This window comes from Pseudophryne corroboree, chromosome 8 (assembly GCF_028390025.1).
Source record: "Pseudophryne corroboree isolate aPseCor3 chromosome 8, aPseCor3.hap2, whole genome shotgun sequence".
Classification (NCBI taxonomy): Eukaryota; Metazoa; Chordata; class Amphibia; order Anura; family Myobatrachidae; genus Pseudophryne; species Pseudophryne corroboree.
Genome location: NC_086451.1, coordinates 223,365,725 through 223,392,130, shown reverse-complemented (window position 1 = coordinate 223,392,130; position 26,406 = coordinate 223,365,725). Strand labels below are relative to the sequence as shown.

At 45.7% G+C, this 26,406-nt stretch overlaps 1 long non-coding RNA gene across 1 annotated transcript in view; it reads right to left on the bottom strand.

Moving 5' to 3' along the window:
* The window catches only part of LOC134947637 (uncharacterized), a 125,766-nt gene that overhangs the window by 28,840 nt on the left and 70,520 nt on the right, over positions 1 to 26,406 (bottom strand). The window contains exon 2 of the long non-coding RNA XR_010182670.1: positions 5,730 to 5,865. This is a non-coding gene — a long non-coding RNA (uncharacterized LOC134947637). The remainder of the gene's footprint in view (positions 1 to 5,729; positions 5,866 to 26,406) is intronic.

The window sequence follows — 26,406 nt, the reverse complement described above, 5'->3', positions numbered from 1 at the left end:
GACTCCCACAAGGGAGCCCCAGAGTCATGCTGCAGATTTGGTAGAAGCAGGGGTGGACTTCTGCTCCTGCGATCCGGGAGATGCTGCAGGCTTTTTTCCTCGTCCTCTCCCTCTACCTGCAAAGAAGGGGGAACCTTTGGCCTTTCTGTATTTGTTGGGCCGAAAGGACTGCATCTGAGAGTGATATGTCGACTTACCTGCGGTAACCGCAGAGACCAACGCATCTAGCCCATCTCCAAACAAGGCCTCACCTTTATACGGGAGAGCCTCCATATTTCTTTTGGAATCTGCATCAGCATTCCACTGGCGAATCCACAACACCCTCCGAACCGAGACTGCCATGGTAGCGGCGTTTGAACCTAAAAGTCCAATATCCTTCATGGCTTCTAGCATGTATGCAGCAGCGTCTTTGATATGACCTAACTTTAGGAGAATCTCGTCTCTATCTATCGTGTCAATTTCAGATGACAAGTTATCTGACCATTTTTCGATAGTACTACTCACCCATGCGCAAGCAATGGTGGGCCTGAGCATTGTACCATTGGCCACATAAATAGATTTTAACGTAGACTCCATTTTGCGGTCTGCCGGCTCCTTTAGTGAAGCCATCCCAGGTGCAGGGAGAATCACCTTTTTTGTTAAGCGTGACAGAGCACTGTCTAAAACTGGGGGTGACTCCCACCTTTTCCTGTCCTCTGCCGGGAAAGGATCAGCAACCTGAATCCTTTTGGGAATCTGAAATTTCTTTTCAGGGTTTGCCCAAATTCCCTCAAAGAGAGTATTTAGCTCGTGAGAAGGAGGGAAAGTTACATTAATTTTCTTTTCTTTATAAAAATAATCCTTTTCCTGAGGTACCGGAGGGGCTTCCGTAACTTCCAAAACCTCCCTTAGATTAGCTGAAGGCTGCATAAGCCTGAGGCCATATAAGAGCCCAACTTTTTGTGATTGGTTGTTTTATGACTAAGCAGTTGCTAGGTAGATCATGTTTCCGGTGGTTTTTTCCTATAGGATCAGAGGGTTGGCCGTCAGGCTTTAAGGGGTTGGTCTCAGGATAGTATATAGGGCATGGTCATGTGCCTCAGACTTCCTCTTTTGTGGTTGGGAGAGATAGCGCTCACTGGGGAAGGGTTTGGATGAGTGCCGCTAGACCTGGAGGTGTCCTACCTCCTTGTGCAGATATGGAAAGGAAAAAATGGACAGCGCACTTTAGGGATGTGGATACCAGGAGAAAGGGGAAAGGGGGGAGGGAAGGGGTGATAAATGCAAAATATCTATCTGTGCAAATCCCCCCCTTTTTTCTTATAATTATCATTCATTATTTATGACTCTATAAATATATACACAAATAGGATTCATGTATTCAATTAGACATTCAGATAAATGGGACAGACTTTGAATACATTTCAGTGAACTTTATTGACAAATGATGGACAAGGAACATTCCATTGCCAAAGAGGGTGGCACCCACTAACAACCAATCACGGATTAGACATTGGCTTAAAAGCAATCCAGAGTATCAGGGATGTAATCCTAGAAAAAGGCACGTATGCTGAAACGCGTTGGAGACCTGATACACACCCTGAATACAGACTTTTTACCCTGTCATTACACCACAGATCCCCCTCTCAGGCCGGAGAGGGAGAGTACACGTTTCCGGACAATTTCGCCCGCTCATGTGACCCAGCACGTGATGCCGACACCAGGAAGTAGCAGACGGGACCCGCGAGCAGGAGCAACACAGCAGCGCCTGCAATCGAGCCGGGGACCGGAGCTGCAGACAGAACTCACGGAGGCAGCGCAGGACGCTGGATGGGACTGCAGAAATCGGCGGCAGGCGCACCAACCTGCCCCCGGCGGTAAGTGAAACTTACACAGCACCACACCCGCTACCTCCAGCCGAGCACAACAGGAAGTGTCTGACAGGCGGGACGCGCAAACTGTCACACTCATTCACATCAGACTAACAGAGAACCCTCAGAAGCACATAGGCACACCACACCTATGGTAAAGGTGACCCTCACCAGGGTACACCCGACATTAACCCCAGCTGGGGTCCTTCTGAACAGGGTATACCATTAGGAGGGTATACTTATAAAGGGTGGTCTGCAAGACACACCTGATAGTGGCATTTTAGACTTATTGACTACAAGGGTCTGGGAAAAAGTGTACCATTCAGGAGGGTACACCTATAAAGGGTAGTCTGCACGACACACCTGAAGAGGGTTTCGTATAAACCAAAACAATAAACAAATACAGTTTATTTTGTCTCACGATTATCATTGCACACATAGGGCTTACATCCATCATTGACACTCCTTATGCAAAAATAGACATTTTGCATTTGTCACCCCTTCCCTCCCCCCTCTCCCCTTTCTCCTGGTATCCACATCCCTAAAGTGCGCTGTCCATTTTTTCCTTTCCATATCAGACTTCCTCTTGCCATTTATTGTATGCCCTCCCGCCCTCCCTGATTAAATTTGATTTGTTTTGTTCTCAACAGTTGGCTATTGACAGCCAGATTGGCGGGAAGTCGCTACCAACCAGCGGTCAAACAGGCATAAGTGGTCATTGTGGGGCACCCTCTTTAGAAGGACGGCAGGTGTGTCCTTCTCTTGCGGTTGGACATTTAAACGTTCCCTTGCGGGAACCGAACGTTTTCCAGAGAAAAGAGTGGTGAGGCCAGCACAATGCAGGTTATGCAGGAAGGAGGCAGGGTTTGGGTACTCCCCTCCTTGGTTTGTTGGTTTTCATCTAAGTGACTGGAGCTGGTGTCTGGTAGCGACTTTTCCTTTGCCATCCTCCAATCTAAATTTAACTTTACAATCTAAATTAATTCCAATTCAATTACAATTATAGTTTAAAGAGTTGGTCAGCGATCAATAAATATCGTCTGACCTTTAACTCCAGCTACCGTGTCCGTGTCTTTATTTCAGTGTGTGTGTCATTTTATTTTAGTGATAAGCTATCTTAAGAAATGTTTATGTAATCACAATAAAGTTATGGGCACTTTAGATTAGCTGAAGGCTGCATAAGCCTGAGGCCATATAAGAGCCCAACTTTTTGTGATTGGTTGTTTTATGACTAAGCAGTTGCTAGGTAGATCATGTTTCCGGTGGATTTTTCCTATAGGATCAGAGGGTTGTCCGTCAGGCTTTAAGGGGTTGGTCTCAGGATAGTATATAGGGCATGGTCATGTGCCTCAGACTTCCTCTTGCCATTTATTGTATGCCCTCCCGCCTTCCCTGATTAAATTTGATTTGTTTTGTTCTCTACAGTTGGCTATTGACAGCCAGATTGGCGGGAAGTCGCTACCAACCAGCAGTCAAACAGGCATAAGTGGTCATTGTGGGGCACCCTCTTTAGAAGGACGGCAGGTGTGTCCTTATCTTGCGGTTGGACATTTAGACGTTCCCCTGCGGGAACCGAACGTTTTCCAGAGAAAAGAGTGGTGAGGCCAGCATAATGCGGGTTATGCAGGAAGGAGGCAGGGTTTGGGTACTCCCCTTCTTGGTTTGTTGGTTTTCATCTAAGTGACTGGAGCTGGTGTCTGGTAGCGACTTTTCCTTTGCCATCCTCCAATCTAAATTTAACTTTACAATCTAAATTAATTCCAATTCAATTACAATTATAGTTTAAAGAGTTGGTCAGCGATCAATAAATATCGTCTGACCTTTAACTCCAGCTGCCGTGTCCGTGTCTTTATTTCAGTGTGTGTGTCGTTTTATTTTAGTGATAAACTAGCTTAAGAAAGGTTTATGTAATCACAAAAAAGTTATGGGCACCTTAGATTAGCTGAAGGCTGCATAACCTGAGGCCATATAAGAGCCCAACTTTTTGTGATTGGTTGTTTTATGACTAAGCAGTTGCTAGGTAGATCATGTTTCCGGTGGTTTTTTCCTATAGGATCAGAGGGTTGTCCGTCAGGCTTTAAGGGGTTGGTCTCAGGATAGTATATATGGCATGGTCATGTGCCTCAGACTTCCTCTTGCCATTTATTGTATGCCCTCCCACCCTCCATGATTACATTTGATTTGTTTTGTTCTCTACAGTTGGCTATTGACAGCCAGATTGGCGGGAAGTCGCTACCAACCAGCGGTCAAACAGGCATAAGTGGTCATTGTGGGGCACCCTATTTAGAAGGACGGCATGTGTGTCCTTCTCTTGCGGTTGGACATTTAGACGTTCATGGGCGCCTTATAGCAACAATCATGTATTGAATGCTTTTTGCCAATTTAGGATCTATTCCCCTGGAATCACTAGTGTCGACACAGGAATCAGAGTCCGTGTCGGTATCAGTTTGCACTATTTGTGCAAATGGTCTTTTATGTGACCTAGAGGGGTCGCCTGCGGATGAAAAAGCAGAACCACTAAAAATCACATCTTCCACTGATTTTCTCCAGTTTTTTGCATGAGACACATACTTATCTAACCTCTTACTGATATGATTCACACTGTCACGTAATTCTTTCACCCATTCAGGCTCATGGTGTGTCGGCAGAGCCACCACATTACAACTCTGTGTCCCTAAAATGGCTCCCTCAGGGGAAGAGCTCCCTGCCTCAGACATGTCACACACGTGCACAACCACACCACAGACACTCCGGGACTTATAGGGGACAGACCCACAGTAAAATCTGTCAGAAGGACACAGATAGGATTTGCCAGTTCACAACCCAGCGCCAGTAATGAAACGTCTGTGAGACACAAAATGCCCACAGACCTGCAGCGCTTTAATAAAGATATTATTACACTATATATAGCACCAAATTTCACTGTGCCCCCCTGTTTGTCACCCTGATACTTGTACTCAGCAGTGGAGGAGGACCAGCATTGTCTCCGCAGCCTGAGGAGAGAAAAAATGGCGCTGAGCAGTGTGCTGGCTGACTGAGGATGATGCCCCGCCCCCTTAATGGCGCGTTTCTCCTCAGCTTTTTTTATATAGATATTTATACTGGAGGGGGTAGGGCTGTGCCTCAGCAACTTATGTCCCTTATTCTAGCCAGTTTGGTAGGTTACATGCTACCCAGGGCACACCCCCCCCTGCGCGCCCTGCACCCTGCAGTGCCTGTGTATGTGTGGGCAGCATGGCGCGCTGCACTCCCGCCAGCCGTGCGGTACCTTTAACCGTCACTTTGATTGAAGATTCTTTCTTCTAACACTCACCTGTCTTCTGACTTCTGGCTCTGCAAGGGGGGTGACGGCGGGCTGTGGGAGTGAGCACATAGCCGCAGCTAGCGTTCAGTTCCCCTCAGGAGCTAATGGTGTCCTGTCAGCAGAAGCAGAGCCATGAAATTATTCAGGAAGTTGGTTCCTATTTCTGCCCCCTAAGTCCCACGAAGCAGGGAGACTGTTGCCAGCAGTGCTTCCTGAAAATAAAAAACCTAACATAAGTCTTTTCAGAGAAACTAGTAGAGCTCCCCTGGAGTGCATCCAGTCTGCCTGGGCACATTTCTAAAACTGAGGTCTGGAGGAGGGGCATAGAAGGAGGAGCCAGTTCACACCCTTGAAAAGTTTTAAAGTGCCCATGGCTCCTGCGGAACCGTCTATACCCCATGGTACTGAAGTGGACCCCAGCATCCTCTAGAATGTATGAGAAATACAAAAAAAAACCATTAAAATGCAGGGCAATGGGGGCGTGGCCACATGCAAGAGGGGGCATGGTCACTGAAAATGAGACGTGTCAACATGACATGTCACCCATTTCTCGTCACTCTGGGAACATTCCTTACCATTTCATATGCACCTTTCCTATATGATGGTTTCTCACAATGGGGAACCTCTGAAGCGATGTATCCTCCCTGGGATGACGGCTTTTTCAGTCGGTATTCACTATTCATGTAGGATATCATATCGTCTGGAAGATGCCTGTTTGTGTAGAAATATTAACAAGGTCATCATCATACAACAGCAGTTCAACGAGACTTGTGCCCCCTGTGTCACATCCTGACCCCTGACACCATCATCTCCCCCCCTGGTCTCTCAGCCACACCATCATTTCCACCCTGCTACATTTCTCAGCACACCATCTCCCCCCTACATAATCTCTCAACACACCATCATTCCCCCCTCAGATTCTAAGCAGTAAAAGATAAACTATAAATCCTATACATTACCACCCCTATTCCTTTGCTCCAGTGCCGGTCATCTTTGGAGGTGCAATGCATCTTGGGATTTGTAGTTTCTTTTTTATTGCTCAGAGTATGAGCAGGAAAAAAACCTACAAATCCCATACCACCCCTCTTCCTACTCTGGCCGGCTATGGCTGTGTGACGGGGGTGCGCATCGGTGAGGATGGGGTGTGATTACCGGAGGGCAATGCGGGCACGATGTCCTGGCTGGTGGTGCCCCCCTCTGCTGGGCCTGCCACGGCTAACTATGTCTCTGCCAGTGGTACAGTATCTGCAGCACTCAGTAAAGGAGTAAGCATGCTATACTTACTCTTTACAAATGCATTTTAGCAGATGAGGTAATTATAATTTCAGCGGTCAAAAGTAACACTGATGAATCGCTGTTTACAATTTCAGCAATTGGAAGATGTCACCTTTAATTGTCAAGATTTGTCTCTGTAGTGTGTGGTGGTTAATACTATGTTTTCTACAGCACATGGTGGTCACTAGAATGCTCCCTGTATTGTATAGTTGTCACCATACTCCCTATATTATATAGTGCTTACTAGGATGTGTATTGTATATCAGTCACTAAATTACACTCTATACTGTATGATGCTCACTAAGATTCTCTTTATTGTATGTCACTAGGATGGATACTCTCTCTATCCTATCTATCAGTACTAATGGACAAATTACTATGCATGAAAGTATAAAAAAAAAATATAAAAATAGCAGTTATATTGAAAACTATTTTTGTTACATGTGAAGGCCAAACCAATAAGAGGTACAGAGATCATTGGGAGTGTGGAACCTATTCTTGGCTAAGGACATATACTGTTAGGGAGACTTTAGAACCAGCAAGCGTATCATAGTGGATTAGACACCAGATAGAGTGATCTATCTAATGGGTTTCATCCAACAGGTATGATCTTCCCAGACTCAACTACAATCACATTAATGCTGTCCATGGGAGCTCCCCCTACTGTGGATTAAGCTGCACAAGCAAGGCGTGTATTCCACCCACTGCTATTCTGACTCTGCCTGGTTGTTTATTTGCCAATTCCTACCAGTGAAAAGTTTTGTCTACTTGTGTATTACCTACTGTGACAGGCTCCGCCTACAGTTGATAGTCCACCTATCAGGTCACTTATCACTGTTGTGGTTAGAGATGACAGTGCCCTAACCCTCTCTTACTTTAGTGTTTGTATCACTTTCATTTGATTTGGTCCCAACAAGATAAGGTCACTTTCAGAAATGTTTCCAGGGCACTTTAATTGCCCAATCCAATCCTGACAGCAAGAACAATATTTTTCCCTCAGTTACAATACTCAGTAATATAGACCGCAGACACCGTTCTGTGTTTTAGCTATATACTGTACAGTATATATAGTACAAGGTTTTAAAAAAAATAAAAATATTTCTTGAAAGAGTTAAAATGCTTTAGTTGATGCTCCACTTTACAAGGTCTTTCAATGTTTCAACCAACCCCCCCCTCCAGGCTACCACAGGGATCAAGCTAATGAGGACCATTACAGGTCTGGCATGCCATTGCACCATGGCCGCAATCTGCAGGCATGCATGCTTGAGAAAACAGTCTGTCTACCCAGCACTGCTCCAAAATATTTAGTTATTGGACTCATCAGACTTCTGGAATGTGTATGTCATTGGAGACCAGATGGAAATGAAACTCTATAGGTCGCTAATGACCAGTTCAGCTGCAACAGCCAATTTGGCTGATTGTACTAAATCCCCTCTCTTTGATTTGATGATGTCCCACGCTACCTCTGGGATAGGCTGTCTTGTTTCTAAAGGAACAGGGCGTTGGCACAGGGACTGCTAGGATACACGTCTTTATGTGTGATGGCTCTTGATCTAGAGCCTTTTGTTCAGAGGGATGTAATGAATAATTATGAGGAGGTTGTCCCCTCCACTGTGGATAAATCTCTGGCTGTTGACCTGCACAGTTATTGAGAACATAAGGTTTTGCGGAGTCGGTGTCCCGGTGAAAGACTTTTTGTTCTTGGTTCTGTTGTTTCCTGACAGTGTCCCAGCTGTGCTACAGACTCTGTTTTCCAAACCATCTCAGGAACACAGCCAGGTCCCCGTATAATAGCTCTGAACTCTTGCATAGCTAGTCACAGTTAACCACTTTTCATCCAGAAAGATTAGAATATGCAGAGTAAAATCTGACAGTCTTCAATGGCTATACCTTTGCTGTTCTTGATCTTACACTTGTTTTAAAATCTGTGATTAGATTTATATGTTATATGCACACTGTATTTTTCATTAAAAATAGGATCCTACCGTTAAATTGTGTATGGACTGAAAGAGTTAAATGTGGTCAGTATTCAGATGCATACTACAACCCTACTGAATACAGTATATATTTTTTACCATTTCAGTAATATCACAAACATTTGCTATTTTTTTCCAGAACAAGAAATTCACAATAGAACAGTAAGTAGGGGAGAAGTTTGGAGGTAAATTCCCTCTCCCCAATGTTGGAAAAGTTTGGAGGTACATTCTCTCTTCCCAATGTTGGAAACTATGCAGGCACCAATGCTAGGACACTAGGGGACAAGTGGGAGACTTTCAAGCAATGCTCACTTGGAATAATCTGTTTAATACAGGCTGTACATGGGCATACTCCTCTCTTAAAGCGCCCCTGTACCTAGGGGTATTTTTATTAAAGTGCTGGTTTATAGAAACCAATCATATTCTAACTATTATCTTCTGGAAGGTGCTAGATAAATTAGAAGTAGAATCTAACTGGATGCTACGGGCAACATGTGCACTTCCATAAACTCGCATGTTAGTAAATATATCCCCCGGTCTCCAGCATGTCAGTGTTTTTCAGACTCCTAGGGCGAGATTCAATTGATATATCATGCCCAAGCTCCCGTCTTAAGTGATGGGACATCGCGCGGTAATATACATTTGTCCTCTGTTATCACACCTATCGTGCCCATAGCAGTAGTAAAGCAGCTAAACCCACCTAAAGTCATTGGTGCAATCACAAAAAGTCCGGTTTGGGTGCCCAAACGGGTCACTTTTCACTAGAGATGAGCGGGTTCGGTTCCCTGAGAACCGAACCCCCCCGAACTTCATGTCACGAGCCCGGATCCGAGCCCGGCTCGGGACTTCCTGCCAGACTTGGAATCCAGAACGAGGCAAAACGTCATCATCCTGCTATCGGATTCTTGCGGGTTTTGGATTCCATATAAGGAGCCGCGTGTTGCCACCATTTTAAATCCAGTCCTGGAGAGTGTAGTGAGAGGGCATGTCTCCTCAGTGTCTGTCAGTGTCTGTCTGTGCGGGAAAGTGGTGTGGCGACTTGCTCTGTCTTATGTGTGTCATTCCAGTGCTGTGTTGTGCTGCGTAAATCCAGTGGTGGTGTCTTGTGCTGCATCAGTCCAGTCACAGTGGTGGTGTCCTCTGCTGCCATATGTCCAGTGCTGCTGTATAAGTCCAGTCCAGTGGTGCTGTGTTGTGCTGCATCAGTTCAGTGGTGGTGTGTTGTGCTGAATCAGTCCAGTCACAGTGGTGGTGTCCTCTGCTTCCATATGTCCAGTGCTGCTGTATAAGTCCAATCCATTGCAGTGGTGCTGTGTTGTCCTGCATCAGTCCAGTGGTGGTGTCCCTGTGATGCTGTATAAGTCTAGTGGTACTGCCATATAATTCCAGTGATACTACCATATATGTTCAGTGGTACTGCCATTCAAGACCAGTTATACAGCCGTATAAGTCTAGTAGTACTGCCATATAATTCCAGTGATACTGCCGTATATGTCCAGTGGTACTGCCGTATAAATCCAGTGGTACTGCCGTATAAATCCAGTCCTGTGATACTGCTGTATATGTCCAGTGATACTGCCATATATGTCCAGTGGTACGGCCGTATAAATCAAGTCCAGTGGTGCTGCCGTATAATTCCAGTGATACTGCCGTATATGTGCAGTGGTACTGCCGTATATGTCCAGTGGTACTGCCGTATAAATCCAGTTCAGTAATAGTGCTGTATATGTCCAGTGGTACTGCTGTATAAATCCAGTCCAGTGGTACTGCTGTCTAAATCCAGTGGTACTGCCATATAATTCCAGTGATACTGCCGTATATGACCAGTGGTACTGCCGTTAAAATCCAGTGGTACTTCCGTATAAATCCACTCCAGTGATACTGCCGTATATGTCCAGTGATACTGCAATATATGTCCAGTGGCACTGCCGTATAAATCCAGTCCAGTGGTACTGCCATATAAATCCAGTGGTACTGTCATATAATTCCAGTGATACTGCCATATATGTCCAGTCGTACTGCCGTATATGTCCAGTGGTACTGCCGTATAAATACAGTGGTACTACCATATAAATCCAGTCCAGTGATACTGCCGTATATGTCCAGTGGTACTGCCATATGTGTCCAGTAGTACTGCCGTATAAATCCAGTCCAGTGGTACTGCCATATAAGTCCAGTGGTACTGCCACATAAATCCAGTGATACGCCGTATTTGTCCAGTGGTACTGCCGTATAAGTCCAGTGATACTGTCGTATAAGTCCAGTGGTACTGACATATAATTCAAGTGATACTGCCGTATATGTCCAGTGGTACTGCCGTATATGTCCAGTGGTACTGCCGTATAAATCCAGTGGTACTGCCGTATAAATCCAGTGGTACTGCCGTATAAATCCAGTCCAGTGATACATCCGTATATGTCCAGTGATACTGCCGTATATGTCCAGTGGTACTGCCGTATAAATCCAGTCCAGTGGTACTGCCGTATAAGTCCAGTGGTACTGCCATATAATTCCAGTGATACTGCCGTATATGTCAAGTGGAACTGCCGTATATGTCCAGTGATTTTGCCATATACGTCCAGTGGTACTGCCATATAAATCCAGTCCAGTGGTACTGCCGTATAAATCCAGTCCAGTGATACATCCGTATATGTCCAGTGATACTGCCGTATATGTCCAGTGGTACTGCCGTAAAAATCCAGTCCAGTGGTACTGCCATATAAGTCCAGTGGTACTGCCATATAATTCCAGTGATACTGCCGTATATGTCAAGTGGAACTGCCGTATATGTCCAGTGATTCTGCCATATATGTCCAGTGGTACTGCCATATAAATCCAGTCCAGTGGTACTGCTGTATAAGTCCAGTGGTACTGCCTTATAACTCCAGTGGTACTGCCGTATATGTCCAGTGCTACTTCCGTATTAATCCAGTGGTACTGCAGAATAAATCCAATCCAGTGATACTGCCATATATATCCAGTGATACTGCCGTAAATGTCCAGTGGTACTGCGGTATAAGTCCAGTCCAGTGGTTCTGCCATATAAGTTCAGTGGTGCTGTCCTGTGCTGTATATTATTTACTCCAAATAAAGGGGTTATTAATATTTAATCCAAATAATTTTTACAGGGTTTGCCCTGTGTGACGTAAAGGTATGCTCTCCTTTGCTGCATTTTGTTATATAACTCCAGAACAAAAATGAAGAACAAAAATTTTGAGGATAAAATAGGGAAAGATCAAGAACCACTTCCTCCTACTGCTGATGCTGCCGCTGCTGTTGTTGCTGCTGGGAGTCAATCGTCATCCCAGAGGGGAAGTCGGAAGGCCACTTGTACTACTTCAACTATGCAAATGACTGTCCAACAGTCCTTTGCGAGGAAGATGAAATAAGACAGCAGTCATCCTGTTGCAAAGTGGATAACTGAGGCATTGACAGCTATGTTGGTGTTAGACATGCGTCCGGTATCCGCCATTAGTGCAGTTGGACTGCAGTGCCACTCCTAGATGGGCCAGGTGTTTGTGCCGCACACTTGTGTCGCTTAGCTTAGTCATGCAGCTACCTCATTGCACCTCTTTAACTTCTTTGCATGATGTGATGTTTGGGGACTATTTTTTTTTACGTGCCATCCTGTCTGCCACTGTTGTTCCACTCCTAGATGGGCCAGGTGTTTGTGCTGCACACTTGTGTTGCTTAGCTTAGTCATACAGCTACCTCATTACACCTCTTTTACTTCTTTGCATGAAGTGCTGTTTGGGACTATTTTTTTTAAGTGCCATCCTGTCTGCCACTGCAGTGCCACTCCTAGATGGGCCAGGTGTTTGTGCCACACACTTGTGTCGCTTAGCTAAGTCATCCAGCTACCTCATTGCACCTCTTTTACTTCTTTGCATGATGTGCTGTTTGGGGACTAGTTTTTTTAAGTGCCATCCTGTCTGCCACTGCAGTGCCACTCCTAGATGGGCCAGGTGTTTGTGCTGCACACTTGTGTCGTTTAGAATAGTCATACAGCTACCTTGGTGCAACTTTTAGGCCTAAAAACAAATTTGTGAGGTGTGAAGTGTTCAGAATAGACTGGAAATGAGTGGAAATTAATTGTATTGAGGTTAATAATACCGTAGGATCAAAATTGCCCCCAAATTCTGTGATTTTAGCTATTTTTATGATTTTTTAAAAATCATCCAGATCCAAAACCATAACCCGAAAGGGTGGTTTTGCCAAAACCTATCCAGATCCAAAACACGAGCCGGGATCCAGATCCAAAACCAAAACACGAAAGTGCCCGCCACACATCTCTACTATTCACACATTTCAGCTTGCCACCCCCAGGGATAGCAAGCTGAAATGCTGATGTAGCTCCCATTGGCAGATGCGGGCAGGAGCGAGAGGGAGAGGGTGGCAACATTTGAATTCCACCCCTAGTGTTTCTGTGTATGGCCTGGACTCAATTTCTTCTCTCTCTCTAATCCTGCTGATCTGGTTCTGAATACACCTTCTTGTTCTGACTTGGCTCATTGACTCAATCTAAGAGCCTAATTCAGAGCCAATCACTGCTACAACAGCGATCGCACTCTGAAGCAATTTCTGGAGTGCGCACGCGCACACCCAATGAGATGCGATCGCCTCTGCCTGTCAATCAGGCTGCGGAGTGGGAGGAGGTGTGGTCTTAGAACGCTGTTAGAGAACGCTGTTGGGGTGTGTGGTCTTGACAATGCAGGCGTGTCCAAACCATTGCTGGGGCGGGCCGTGGTGGCTGCATGACATCACACGCAGCCGCTGCAACCCAGAACACGCCGGGTAGCCACCTGCAAGGCAGGTAGTTACATGGCGGGAGCAAAAGCATTACAGCCGTGTGATGCTTTCGCACCTGTGGGTAGAGTCTGACATGCGGGGAAGACTAGCCCTGTGCTGGGAGTACCCCCACATGTCAGAGAATCTGATCGTAGAAGTGCTAATTTTAGCACATCTACGATCAGCTCTGAATCCCCCCCACAGTCTGTCCTCTTACATACACCAACAGGGCCGTTTCTAGGGCTTTGCGAGCCATGAAATCGCATGGAGAGCCGCTGCTAGTGTCTGCAGCAGTATTCCATGCGGTCTTACCAACCACATGGAATACTGCTGAAAATGTCCCACCCAAAATGGCAGTCACCTTAGAGGATATAGGTGCTAGAGGTCCTACTGCACATTTTTGTACTGTTCTAACTGGGAGCCAAATGATCTTGAAACGGCCCTGTGTACCAATAATTATCTCTCTGAGGTGTCCTGTTACATGTACAGTTATTTACTTTCCTGAGATGTCCTATTACCTGTACTACTATTTGTTTCCCTGAGATGTCCTGTTACTTGTAACATTAATTACTTCCGAGATGTCCTGTGACCTGTACCATTATTTACTTCCCTAAGATGTAACCGTTACCAGTACTACTATTTATTTCCCTGCGATGTCCTGTTACCTGTACCATTATGTAGTTCCCTGAGATGTCCTTTTACCTGTAGACAATCCACTGAAAAAGGCGCCTGTAAAATACCTATGCTGATGTGCTGTTCGCTACTCTCAAAGAACCAGGGTATTAGCTAGAGATGAGCGGGTTCGATTCCTCTGAATCCGAACCCGCCCGAACTTCAGTTTTTTCTTCACGGGTCCGAGCGACTCGGATCTTCCCGCCTTGCTCGGTTAACCCGAGCGCTCCCGAACGTCATCACCCCGCTGTCGGATTCTCGCGAGGCTCGGATTCTATCGCGAGACTCGGATTCTATATAAGGAGCCGCGCGTCGCCGCCATTTTCACACGTGCATTGAGATTCATAGGGAGAGGACGTGGCTGGCGTCCTCTCCGTTTAGAGAAGAGAGTGAGACAGTAGAGAGAGACACAGTAGTAGTAATTTTGGGGAGCATTATTAGGAGGAGTACTACTATACTACTACTACTTGCTGAAGTGATATAGATTAGATAGTGTGACTGTATTAATTATCTGACTTGTGGGGGAGACACTGACAGTGGGGAGCAGTTAGAGTCTGAGAGCAGGACTCAGGAGTACATATAACGTACAGTGCACACTTTTGCTGCCAGAGTCAGTGCCACGCTGCCATTGTGACCACACTGACCACCAGACCAGTATAATATATTTTGTTATTGTCTGCTTAGGAGTACTACTTGCAAGTTGCTGATAGTGTGACCAGTGACCTGACCACCAGTTTAATAATCAATCACCACCAGTTTAATATATATATATATATATAATTGTATATAATATATATATATAATATTGTATACCACCTACCCGTGGTTTTTTTTTTTTCATTCTTCTTTATACATACTACTATAGTAGCTTACTGTAGTAGTCTGCGGTGCTGCTGAGCTGACAGTGTCCAGCAGGTCCGTCATCAGTCATTACATAATAAATATATATACCTGTCCGGCTGCAGTACTAGTGATATTATATATACATATATTTCTCTGACGTCCTAAGTGGATGCTGGGGACTCCGTCAGGACCATGGGGAATAGCGGCTCCGCAGGAGACAGGGCACAAAAGTAAAAGCTTTAGGATCAGGTGGTGTGCACTGGCTCCTCCCCCTATGACCCTCCTCCAAGCCCCAGTTAGATCTTTGTGCCCGGCCGAGAAGGGTGCAATCTAGGTGGCTCTCCTAAAGAGCTGCTTAGAGTAAAAGTTTTGTTAGGTTTTTTTATTTTCAGTGAGTCCTGCTGGCAACAGGCTCACTGCATCGAGGGACTTAGGGGAGAAGAAGTGAACTCACCTGCGTGCAGGATGGATTGGCTTCTTAGGCTACTGGACACTAGCTCCAGAGGGACGATCACAGGTACAGCCTGGATGGGTCACCGGAGCCGCGCCGCCGACCCCCTTGCAGATGCTGAAGAGAGAAGAGGTCCAGAAATCGGCGGCAGAAGACTTCCCAGTCTTCTTAAGGTAGCGCACAGCACTGCAGCTGTGCGCCATTGCTCTCAGCACACTTCACACCAACGGTCACTGAGGGTGCAGGGCGCTGGGGGGGGCGCCCTGAGCAGCAATGAAAGTACCTATGCTGGCTTAAAATACATCACATATAGCCCCTGGGGCTATATGGATGTATTTAACCCCTGCCAGGTTGTCAGAAAAACGGGAGAAGAAGCCCGCCGAAAAGGGGGCGGGGCCTATTCTCCTCAGCACACAGCGCCATTTTCCCTCACAGAACTGCTGGTGGGAAGGCTCCCAGGCTCTCCCCTGCACTGCACTACAGAAACAGGGTTAAAACAGAGAGGGGGGGCATTTTTGTGGCGATATTATTACATATTAAGATGCTATAAGGGAAAACACTTATATAATGTTGTCCCTGTAAAATTATAGCGTTTTGGTGTGTGCTGGCAAACTCTCCCTCTGTCTCCCCAAAGGGCTAGTGGGGTCCTGTCCTCTATCAGAGCATTCCCTGTGTGTGTGCTGTGTGTCGGTACGTGTGTGTCGACATGTATGAGGACGATGTTGGTGAGGAGGCGGAGCAATTGCCTGTAATGGTGATGTCACTCTCTAGGGAGTCGACACCGGAATGGATGGCTTATTTAGGGAATTACGTGATAATGTCAACAAGCTGCAAGGTCGGTTGACGACATGAGACGGCCGGCAAACCAATTAGTACCTGTCCAGGCATCTCAAACACCGTCAGGGGCTTTAAAACGCCCATTACCTCAGTCGGTCGACACAGACACAGACACGGACACTGACTCCAGTGTCGACGGTGAAGAAACAAACGTATTTTCCATTAGGGCCACACGTTACATGTTAAGGGCAATGAAGGAGGTGTTACATATTTCTGATACTACAAGTACCACAAAAAAGGGTATTATGTGGGGTGTGAAAAAACTACCTGTAGTTTTTCCTGAATCAGATAAATTAAATGATTAAAGGCGCTCACACGCTTATCAAAACAAGTGGCGTTACCGTCTCCAGATACGGCCGCCCTCAAGGAGCCAGCTAATAGGAGGCTGGAAAATATCCTAAAAAGTATATACACACATACTGGTGTTATACTGCGACCAGCGATCGCCTCAGCCTGGATGTGCAGCGCTGGGGTGGCTTGGTCGGATTCCCTGACTGAAAATATTGATACCCTTGACAGGGACAGTATTTTATTGACTATAGAGCATTTAAAGGATGCATTTCTATATATGCGAGATGCACAGAGGGATATTTGCACTCTGGCATCAAGAGTAAGTGCGATGTCCATGTCTGCCAGAAGATGTTTATGGACACGACAGTGGTCAGGTGATGCAGATTCCAAACGGCAGTATTGCCGTATAAAGGGGAGGAGTTATTTGGGGTCGGTCCATCGGACCTGGTGGCCACGGCAACAGCTGGAAAATCCACCTTTTTACCCCAAGTCACATCTCAGCAGAAAAAGACACCGTCTTTTCAGCCTCAGTCCTTTCGTCCCCATAAGGGCAAGCGGGCAAAAGGCAAGTCATATCTGCCCAGGGGTAGAGGAACGGAAGAAGACTGCAGCAGGCAGCCCCTTCCCAGGAACAGAAGCCCTCCACCGCTTCTGCCAAGTACTCAGCATGACGCTGGGGCCGTACAAGCGGACTCAGGTGCGGTGGGGGGGGTCGTCTCAAGAGTTTCAGCGCGCAGTGGGCTCACTCGCAAGTGGACCCCTGGATCCTACAAGTAGTATCCCAGGGGTACAGATTGGAAATTCGAGACGTCTCCCCCTCGCAGGTTCCTGAAATCTGCTTTACCAACGTCTCCCTCTGACAGGGAGGCAGTATTGGAAACAATTCACAAGCTGTATTCCCAGCAGGTGATAATCAAAGTACCCCTCCTACAACAAGGAAAGGGGTATTATTCCACACTATTTGTGGTACTGAAGCCAGACGGCTCGGTGAGATTTATTCTAAATCTGAAATCTTTGAACACTTACATACAAAGGTTCAAATCAAGATGGAGTCACTCAGAGCAGTGATAGCGAACCAGGAAGAAGGGGACTATATGGTGTCCCTGGACATCAAGGATGCTTACCTCCATGTCCCAAATTGCCCTTCTCACCAAGGGTACCTCAGGTTCGTGGTACAGAACTGTCACTATCAGTTTCAGACGCTGCCGTTTGGATTGTCCACGGCACCCCGGGTCTTTACCAAGGTAATGGCCGAAATGATGATTCTTCTTCAAAGAAAAGGCGTCTTAATTATCCCTTACTTGGACGATCTCCTGATAAGGGCAAGGTCCAGAGAACAGTTGGAGGTCGGAGTAGCACTATCTCAAGTAGTTCTACGACAGCACGGGTGGATTCTAAATATTCCAAAATCGCAGCTGATTCCGACGACACGTCTGCTGTTACTAGGGATGATTCTGGACACAGTCCAGAAAAAGGTGTTTCTCCCGGAGGAGAAAGCCTGAGAGTTATCCGAGCTAGTTAGGAACCTCCTAGAACCAGGCCAAGTGTCAGTGCATCAATTCACAAGAGTCCTGGGAAAAATGGTGGCTTCTTACGAAGCGATTCCATTCGGCAGATTTCACGAAATAATTTTTCAGTGGGATCTGCTGGACGAATGGTCCGGATCGCATCTTCAGATGCATCAGCGGATAATCCTGTCTCCAAGGACAAGGGTGTCTCTTCTGTGGTGGCTGCAGAGTGCTCATCTACTAGAGGGCAGCAGATTCGGCATTCAGGACTGGGTCCTGGTGACCACGGATGCCAGCCTGAGAGGCTGGGGAGTAGTCACACAGGGAAGAAATTTCCAAGGAGTGTGGTCAAGTCTGGAGACTTCTCTCCACATAAATATACTGGAGCTAAGGGCAATTTACAATGCTCTGAGCCTAGGAAGACCTCTGCTTCAAACTCAACCGGTGCTGATCCAGTCGGACAACATCACGGCAGTCGCCCACGTAAACAGACAGGGCGACACAAGAAGCAGGAGGGCAATGGCAGAAGCTGCAAGGATTCTTCGCTGGGCGGAAAATCATGTGATAGCACTGTCAGCAGTGTTCATTCCGGGAGTGGACAACTGGGAAGCAGACTTCCTCAGCAGGCACGACCTCCACCCGGGAGAGTGGGGACTTCACACGGAAGTCTTCCACATGATTGTGAACCATTGGGAAAAACCAAAGGTGGACATGATGGCGTCCCGCCTGAACAAAAAACTGGACAGGTATTGCGCCAGGTCAAGAGACCCTCAGGCAATAGCTGTGGACGTTCTGGTAACACCGTGGGTGTACCAGTCGGTGTATGTGTTCCCTCCTCTGCTTCTCATACCTAAGGTACTAAGAATTATAAGACGTAGAGGAGTAAGAACTATACTCGTGGCTCCGGATTGGCCAAGAAGGACTTGGTACCCGGAACTTCAAGAGATGCTCACAGAGGACTCATGGCCTCTGCCGCTAAGAAGGGACTTGCTTCAGCAAGTACCATGTCTGTTCCAAGACTTACCGCGGCTGCGTTTGACGGCATGGCGGTTGAACGCCGGATCCTAAGGGAAAAAGGCATTCCGGAAGAGGTCACTCCTACCCTGGTCAAAGCCAGGAAGGAGGTGACCGCACAACATTATCACCACATGTGGCGAAAATATGTTGCGTGGTGTGAGGCCAGGAAGGCCCCACGAAGAAATTTCAACTCGGTCGATTCCTGCATTTCCTGCAAACAGGAGAGTCTATGGGCCTCAAATTGGGATCCATTAAGGTTCAAATTTCGGCCCTGTCGATTTTCTTCCAGAAAGAATTGGCTTCAGTTCCTGAAGTCCAGAAGTTTGTCAAGGGAGTACTGCATATACAACCCCCTTTTGTGCCTCCAGTGGCACTGTGGGATCTCAACGTAGTTCTGGGATTCCTCAAATCACATTGGTTTAAACCGCTCAAATCTGTGGATTTGAAATATCTCACATGGAAAGTGACCATGATGTTGGCCCTGGCCTCGGCCAGGCGAGTGTCAGAATTGGCGGCTTTGTCTCACAAAAGCCCATATCTGATTGTCCATTCGGACAGGGCAGAGCTGCGGACTCGTCCCCAGTTTCTCCCTAAGGTGGTGTCAGCGTTTTACCTGAACCAGCTTATTGTGGTACCTGCGGCTACTAGGGACTTGGAGGACTCCAAGTTGCTAGATGTTGTCAGGGCCCTGAAAATATAGGTTTCCAGGACGGCTGGAGTCAGGAAAACTGACTCGCTGTTTATCCTGTTTGCACCCAACAAGCTGGGTGCTCCTGCTTCAAAGCAGACGATTGCTCGTTGGATTTGTAGTACAATTCAGCTTGCACATTCTGTGGCAGGCCTGCCACAGCCAAAATCTGTAAATGCCCATTCCACAAGGAAGGTGGACTCATCTTGGGCGGCAGCCCGAGGGGTCTCGGCTTTACAACTTTGCCGAGCAGCTACTTGGTCAGGGGCAAACACGTTTGCTAAATTCTACAAATTTGATACCCTGGCTGAGGAGGACCTGGAGTTCTCTCATTCGGTGCTGCAGAGTCATCCGCACTCTCCCGCCCGTTTGGGAGCTTTGGTATAATCCCCATGGTCCTGACGGAGTCCCCAGCATCCACTTAGGACGTCAGAGAAAATAAGAATTTACTTACCGATAATTCTATTTCTCGTAGTCCGTAGTGGATGCTGGGCGCCCATCCCAAGTGCGGATTGTCTGCAATACTTGTACATAGTTATTGTTACAAAAATCGGGTTATTATTGTTGTGAGCCATCTTTTCAGAGGCTCCGCTGTTATCATGCTGTTAACTGGGTTCAGATCACAGGTTGTACAGTGTGATTGGTGTGGCTGGTATGAGTCTTACCCGGGATTAAAAATCCTTCCTTATTGTGTACGCTCGTCCGGGCACAGTATCCTAACTGAGGCTTGGAGGAGGGTCATAGGGGGAGGAGCCAGTGCACACCACCTGATCCTAAAGCTTTTACTTTTGTGCCCTGTCTCCTGCGGAGCCGCTATTCCCCATGGTCCTGACGGAGTCCCCAGCATCCACTACGGACTACGAGAAATAGAATTATCGGTAAGTAAATTCTTATTATTGATTTCATCTCATTATCATCCAGTCTATATTAGCAGCAGACACAGTACGTTAGTCCACGGCTGTAGCTACCTCTGTGTCGGCACTCGGCAGTCCATCCATAATTGTATACCACCTCCCCGTGGTTTTTTTTTTTTTCTTTCTTCTTTGTACATACTACTATAGTATAGTAGCTTACTGTAGCAGTCTGCGGTGCTGCTGAGCTGACAGTGTCCAGCAGGTCCGACATCAGTCATTACATAATAAATATACATACCTGTCCGGCTGCAGTACTAGTGATATTATATTGATTTCATCTCATTATCATCCAGTCTATATTAGCAGCAGACACAGTACGGTAGTCCACGGCTGTAGCTACCTCTGTGTCGGCACTCGGCAGTCCATCCATAATTGTATACCACCTCCCCGTGGTTTTTTTTTTTTCTTTCTTCTTTGTACATACTACTATAGTATAGTAGCTTACTGTAGCAGTCTGCGGTGCTGCTGAGCTGACAGTGTCCAGCAGGTCCTACATCAGTCATTACATAATAAATATACATACCTGTCCGGCTGCAGTACTAGTGATATTGTATTGATTTCATCTCATTATCATCCAATCTATATTAGCAGCAGACACAGTACGGTAGTCCACGGCTGTAGCTACCTCTGTGTCGGCACTCGGCAGTCCATCCATAATTGTATACCATCTCCCCGTGGTTTTTTTTTTTTCTTTCTTCTTTGTACATACTACTATAGTATAGTAGCTTACTGTAGCAGTCTGCGGTGCTGCTGAGCTGACAGTGTCCAGCAGGTCCGTCATCAGTCATTACATAATAAATATACATACCTGTCCGGCTGCAGTACTAGTGATATTATATTGATTTCATCTCATTATCATCCAGTCTATATTAACAGCAGACACAGTACGGTAGTCCACGGCTGTAGCTACCTCTGTGTCGGCACTCGGCAGTCCATCCATAATTGTATACCACCTCCCCGTGGTTTTTTTTTTCTTTCTTCTTTGTACATACTACTATAGTATAGTAGCTTACTGTAGCAGTCTGCGGTGCTGCTGAGCTGACAGTGTCCAGCAGGTCCGTCATCAGTCATTACATAATAAATATACATACCTGTCCGGCTGCAGTACTAGTGATATTATATTGATTTCATCTCATTATCATCCAGTCTATATTATCAGCAGACACAGTACGGTAGTCCACGGCTGTAGCTACCTCTGTGTCGGCACTCGGCAGTCCATCCATAATTGTATACCACCTCCCTGTGGTTTTTTTTTTTCTTTCTTCTTTGTACATACTACTATAGTATAGTAGCTTACTGTAGCAGTCTGCGGTGCTGCTGAGCTGACAGTGTCCAGCAGGTCCGTCATCAGTCATTACATAATAAATATACATACCTGTCCGGCTGCAGTACTAGTGATATTATATTGATTTCATCTCATTATCATCCAGTCTATATTAGCAGCAGACACAGTACGGTAGTCCACGGCTGTAGCTACCTCTGTGTCGGCACTCGGCAGTCCATCCATAATTGTATACCACCTCCCCGTGGTTTTTTTTTTCTTTCTTCTTTGTACATACTACTATAGTATAGTAGCTTACTGTAGCAGTCTGCGGTGCTGCTGAGCTGACAGTGTCCAGCAGGTCCGTCATCAGTCATTACATAATAAATATACATACCTGTCCGGCTGCAGTACTAGTGATATTATATTGATTTCATCTCATTATCATCCAGTCTATATTAGCAGCAGACACAGTACGGTAGTCCACGGCTGTAGCTACCTCTGTGTTGGCACTCGGCAGTCCATCCATAATTGTATACCACCTACCCGTGGTTTTTTTTTTCTTTCTTCTTGATACATACTACTATAGTAGCTTACTGTAGCAGTCTGCGGTGCTGCTGAGCTGACAGTGTCCAGCAGGTCCGTCATCAGTCATCATTACCTAATAAATATATATCTACCTGTCCGGCTGCAGTACTAGTATTATTATATATACATATATATATTGATTTCATATCATTATCATCCAGTCTATATTAGCAGCAGACACAGTACGTTAGTCCACGGCTGTAGCTACCTCTGTGTCGGCACTCGGCAGTCCATCCATAATTGTATACCACCTACCCGTGGTTTTTTTTCTTTTCTTTCTTCTTGATACATACTACTATAGTAGCTTACTGTAGCAGTCTGCGGTGCTGCTGAGCTGACAGTGTCCAGCATGTCCGTCATCAGTCATTACATAATAAATATATATACCTGTCCGGCTGCAGTACTAGTGATATTATATATACATATATATTGATTTCATCTCATTATCATCCAGTCTATATTAGCAGCAGACACAGTACGTTAGTCCACGGCTGTAGCTACCTCTGTGTCGGCACTCGGCAGTCCATCCATAATTGTATACCACCACCCCGTGGTTTTTTTTTTCTTTCTTCTTTGTACATACTACTATAGTATAGTAGCTTACTGTAGCAGTCTGCGGTGCTGCTGAGCTGACAGTGTCCAGCAGGTCCGTCATCAGTCATTACATAATAAATATACATACCTGTCCGGCTGCAGTACTAGTGATATTATATTGATTTCATCTCATTATCATCCAGTCTATATTAGCAGCAGACACAGTACGTTAGTCCACGGCTGTAGCTACCTCTGTGTCGGCACTCGGCAGTCCATCCATAATTGTATACCACCTCCCCGTGTTTTTTTTTTTTTCTTTCTTCTTTGTACATACTACTATAGTATAGTAGCTTACTGTAGCAGTCTGCGGTGCTGCTGAGCTGACAGTGTCCAGCAGGTCCGTCATCAGTCATTACATAATAAATATACATACCTGTCCGGCTGCAGTACTAGTGATATTATATTGATTTCATCTCATTATCATCCAGTCTATATTAGCAGCAGACACAGTACGGTAGTCCACGGCTGTAGCTACCTCTGTGTCGGCACTCGGCAGTCCATCCATAATTGTATACCACCTCCCCGTGGTTTTTTTTTTCTTTCTTCTTTGTACATACTACTATAGTATAGTAGCTTACTGTAGCAGTCTGCGGTGCTGCTGAGCTGACAGTGTCCAGCAGGTCCGTCATCAGTCATTACATAATAAATATACATACCTGTCCGGCTGCAGTACTAGTGATATTATATTGATTTCATCTCATTATCATCCAGTCTATATTAGCAGCAGACACAGTACGGTAGTCCACGGCTGTAGCTACCTCTGTGTCGGCACTCGGCAGTCCATCCATAATTGTATACCACCTCCCCGTGGTTTTTTTTTTTCTTTCTTCTTTGTACATACTACTATAGTATAGTAGCTTACTGTAGCAGTCTGCGGTGCTGCTGAGCTGACAGTGTCCAGCAGGTCCGTCATCAGTCATTACATAATAAATATACATACCTGTCCGGCTGCAGTACTAGTGATATTATATTGATTTCATCTCATTATCATCCAGTCTATATTAGCAGCAGACACAGTACGGTAGTCCACGGCTGTAGCTACCTCTGTGTCGGCACTCGGCAGTCCATCCATAATTGTACACCACCTCCCCGTGGTTTTTTTTTTTCTTTCTTCTTTGTACATACTACTATAGTATAGTAGCTTACTGTAGCAGTCTGCAGTGCTGCTGAGCTGACAGTGTCCAGCAGGTCCATCATCAGTCATTACATAATAAATATACATACCTGTCCGGCTGCAGTACTAGTGATATTATATTGATTTCATCTCATTATCATCCAGTCTATATTAGCAGCAGACACAGTACGGTAGTCCACGGCTGTAGCTACCTCTGTGTCGGCACTCGGCAGTCCATCCATAATTGTATACCACCTCCCCGTGGTTTTTTTTTTCTTTCTTCTTTGTACATACTACTATAGTATAGTAGCTTACTGTAGCAGTCTGCGGTGCTGCTGAGCTGACAGTGTCCAGCAGGTCCGTCATCAGTCATTACATAATAAATATACATACCTGTCCGGCTGCAGTACTAGTGATATTATATTGATTTCATCTCATTATCATCCAGTCTATATTAGCAGCAGACACAGTACGGTAGTCCACGGCTGTAGCTACCTCTGTGTCGGCACTCGGCAGTCCATCCATAATTGTATACCACCTACCCGTGGTTTTTTTTTTTCTTTCTTCTTGATACATACTACTATAGTAGCTTACTGTAGCAGTCTGCGGTGCTGCTGAGCTGACAGTGTCCAGCAGGTCCGTCATCAGTCATCATTACCTAATAAATATATATCTACCTGTCCGGCTGCAGTACTAGTGATATTATATATACATATATATATTGATTTCATATCATTATCATCCAGTCTATATTAGCAGCAGACACAGTACGTTAGTCCACGGCTGTAGCTACCTCTGTGTCGGCACTCGGCAGTCCATCCATAATTGTATACCACCTACCCGTGGTTTTTTTTCTTTTCTTTCTTCTTGATACATACTACTATAGTAGCTAACTGTAGCAGTCTGCGGTGCTGCTGAGCTGACAGTGTCCAGCATGTCCGTCATCAGTCATTACATAATAAATATATATACCTGTCCGGCTGCAGTACTAGTGATATTATATTGATTTCATCTCATTATCATCCAGTCTATATTAGCAGCAGACACAGTACGGTAGTCCACGGCTGTAGCTACCTCTGTGTCGGCACTCGGCAGTCCATCCATAATTGTATACCACCTCCCTGTGGTTTTTTTTTTTATTTCTTCTTTGTACATACTACTATAGTATAGTAGCTTACTGTAGCAGTCTGCGGTGCTGCTGAGCTGACAGTGTCCAGCAGGTCCGTCATCAGTCATTACATAATAAATATACATACCTGTCCGGCTGCAGTACTAGTGATATTATATTGATTTCATCTCATTATCATCCAGTCTATATTAGCAGCAGACACAGTACGGTAGTCCACGGCTGTAGCTACCTCTGTGTCGGCACTCGGCAGTCCATCCATAATTGTATACCACCTCCCCGTGGTTTTTTTTTTCTTTCTTCTTTGTACATACTACTATAGTATAGTAGCTTACTGTAGCAGTCTGCGGTGCTGCTGAGCTGACAGTGTCCAGCAGGTCCGTCATCAGTCATTACATAATAAATATACATACCTGTCCGGCTGCAGTACTAGTGATATTATATTTATTTCATCTCATTATCATCCAGTCTATATTATCAGCAGACACAGTACGGTAGTCCACGGCTGTAGCTACCTCTGTGTCGGCACTCGGCAGTCCATCCATAATTGTATACCACCTCCCCGTGGTTTTTTTTTTCTTTCTTCTTTGTACATACTACTATAGTATAGTAGCTTACTGTAGCAGTCTGCGGTGCTGCTGAGCTGACAGTGTCCAGCAGGTCCGTCATCAGTCATTACATAATAAATATACATACCTGTCCGGCTGCAGTACTAGTGATATTATATTGATTTCATCTCATTATCATCCAGTCTATATTAGCAGCAGACACAGTACGGTAGTCCACGGCTGTAGCTACCTCTGTGTCGGCACTCGGCAGTCCATCCATAATTGTATACCACCTCCCTGTGGTTTTTTTTTTCTTTCTTCTTTGTACATACTACTATAGTATAGTAGCTTACTGTAGCAGTCTGCGGTGCTGCTGAGCTGACAGTGTCCAGCAGGTCCGTCATCAGTCATTACATAATAAATATACATACCTGTCCGGCTGCAGTACTAGTGATATTATATTGATTTCATCTCATTATCATCCAGTCTATATTAGCAGCAGACACAGTACGGTAGTCCACGGCTGTAGCTACCTCTGTGTCAGCACTCGGCAGTCCATCCATAATTGTATACCACCTCCCCGTGGTTTTTTTTTTCTTTCTTCTTTGTACATACTACTATAGTATAGTAGCTTACTGTAGCAGTCTGCGGTGCTGCTGAGCTGACAGTGTCCAGCAGGTCCGTCATCAGTCATTACATAATAAATATACATACCTGTCCGGCTGCAGTACTAGTGATATTATATTGATTTCATCTCATTA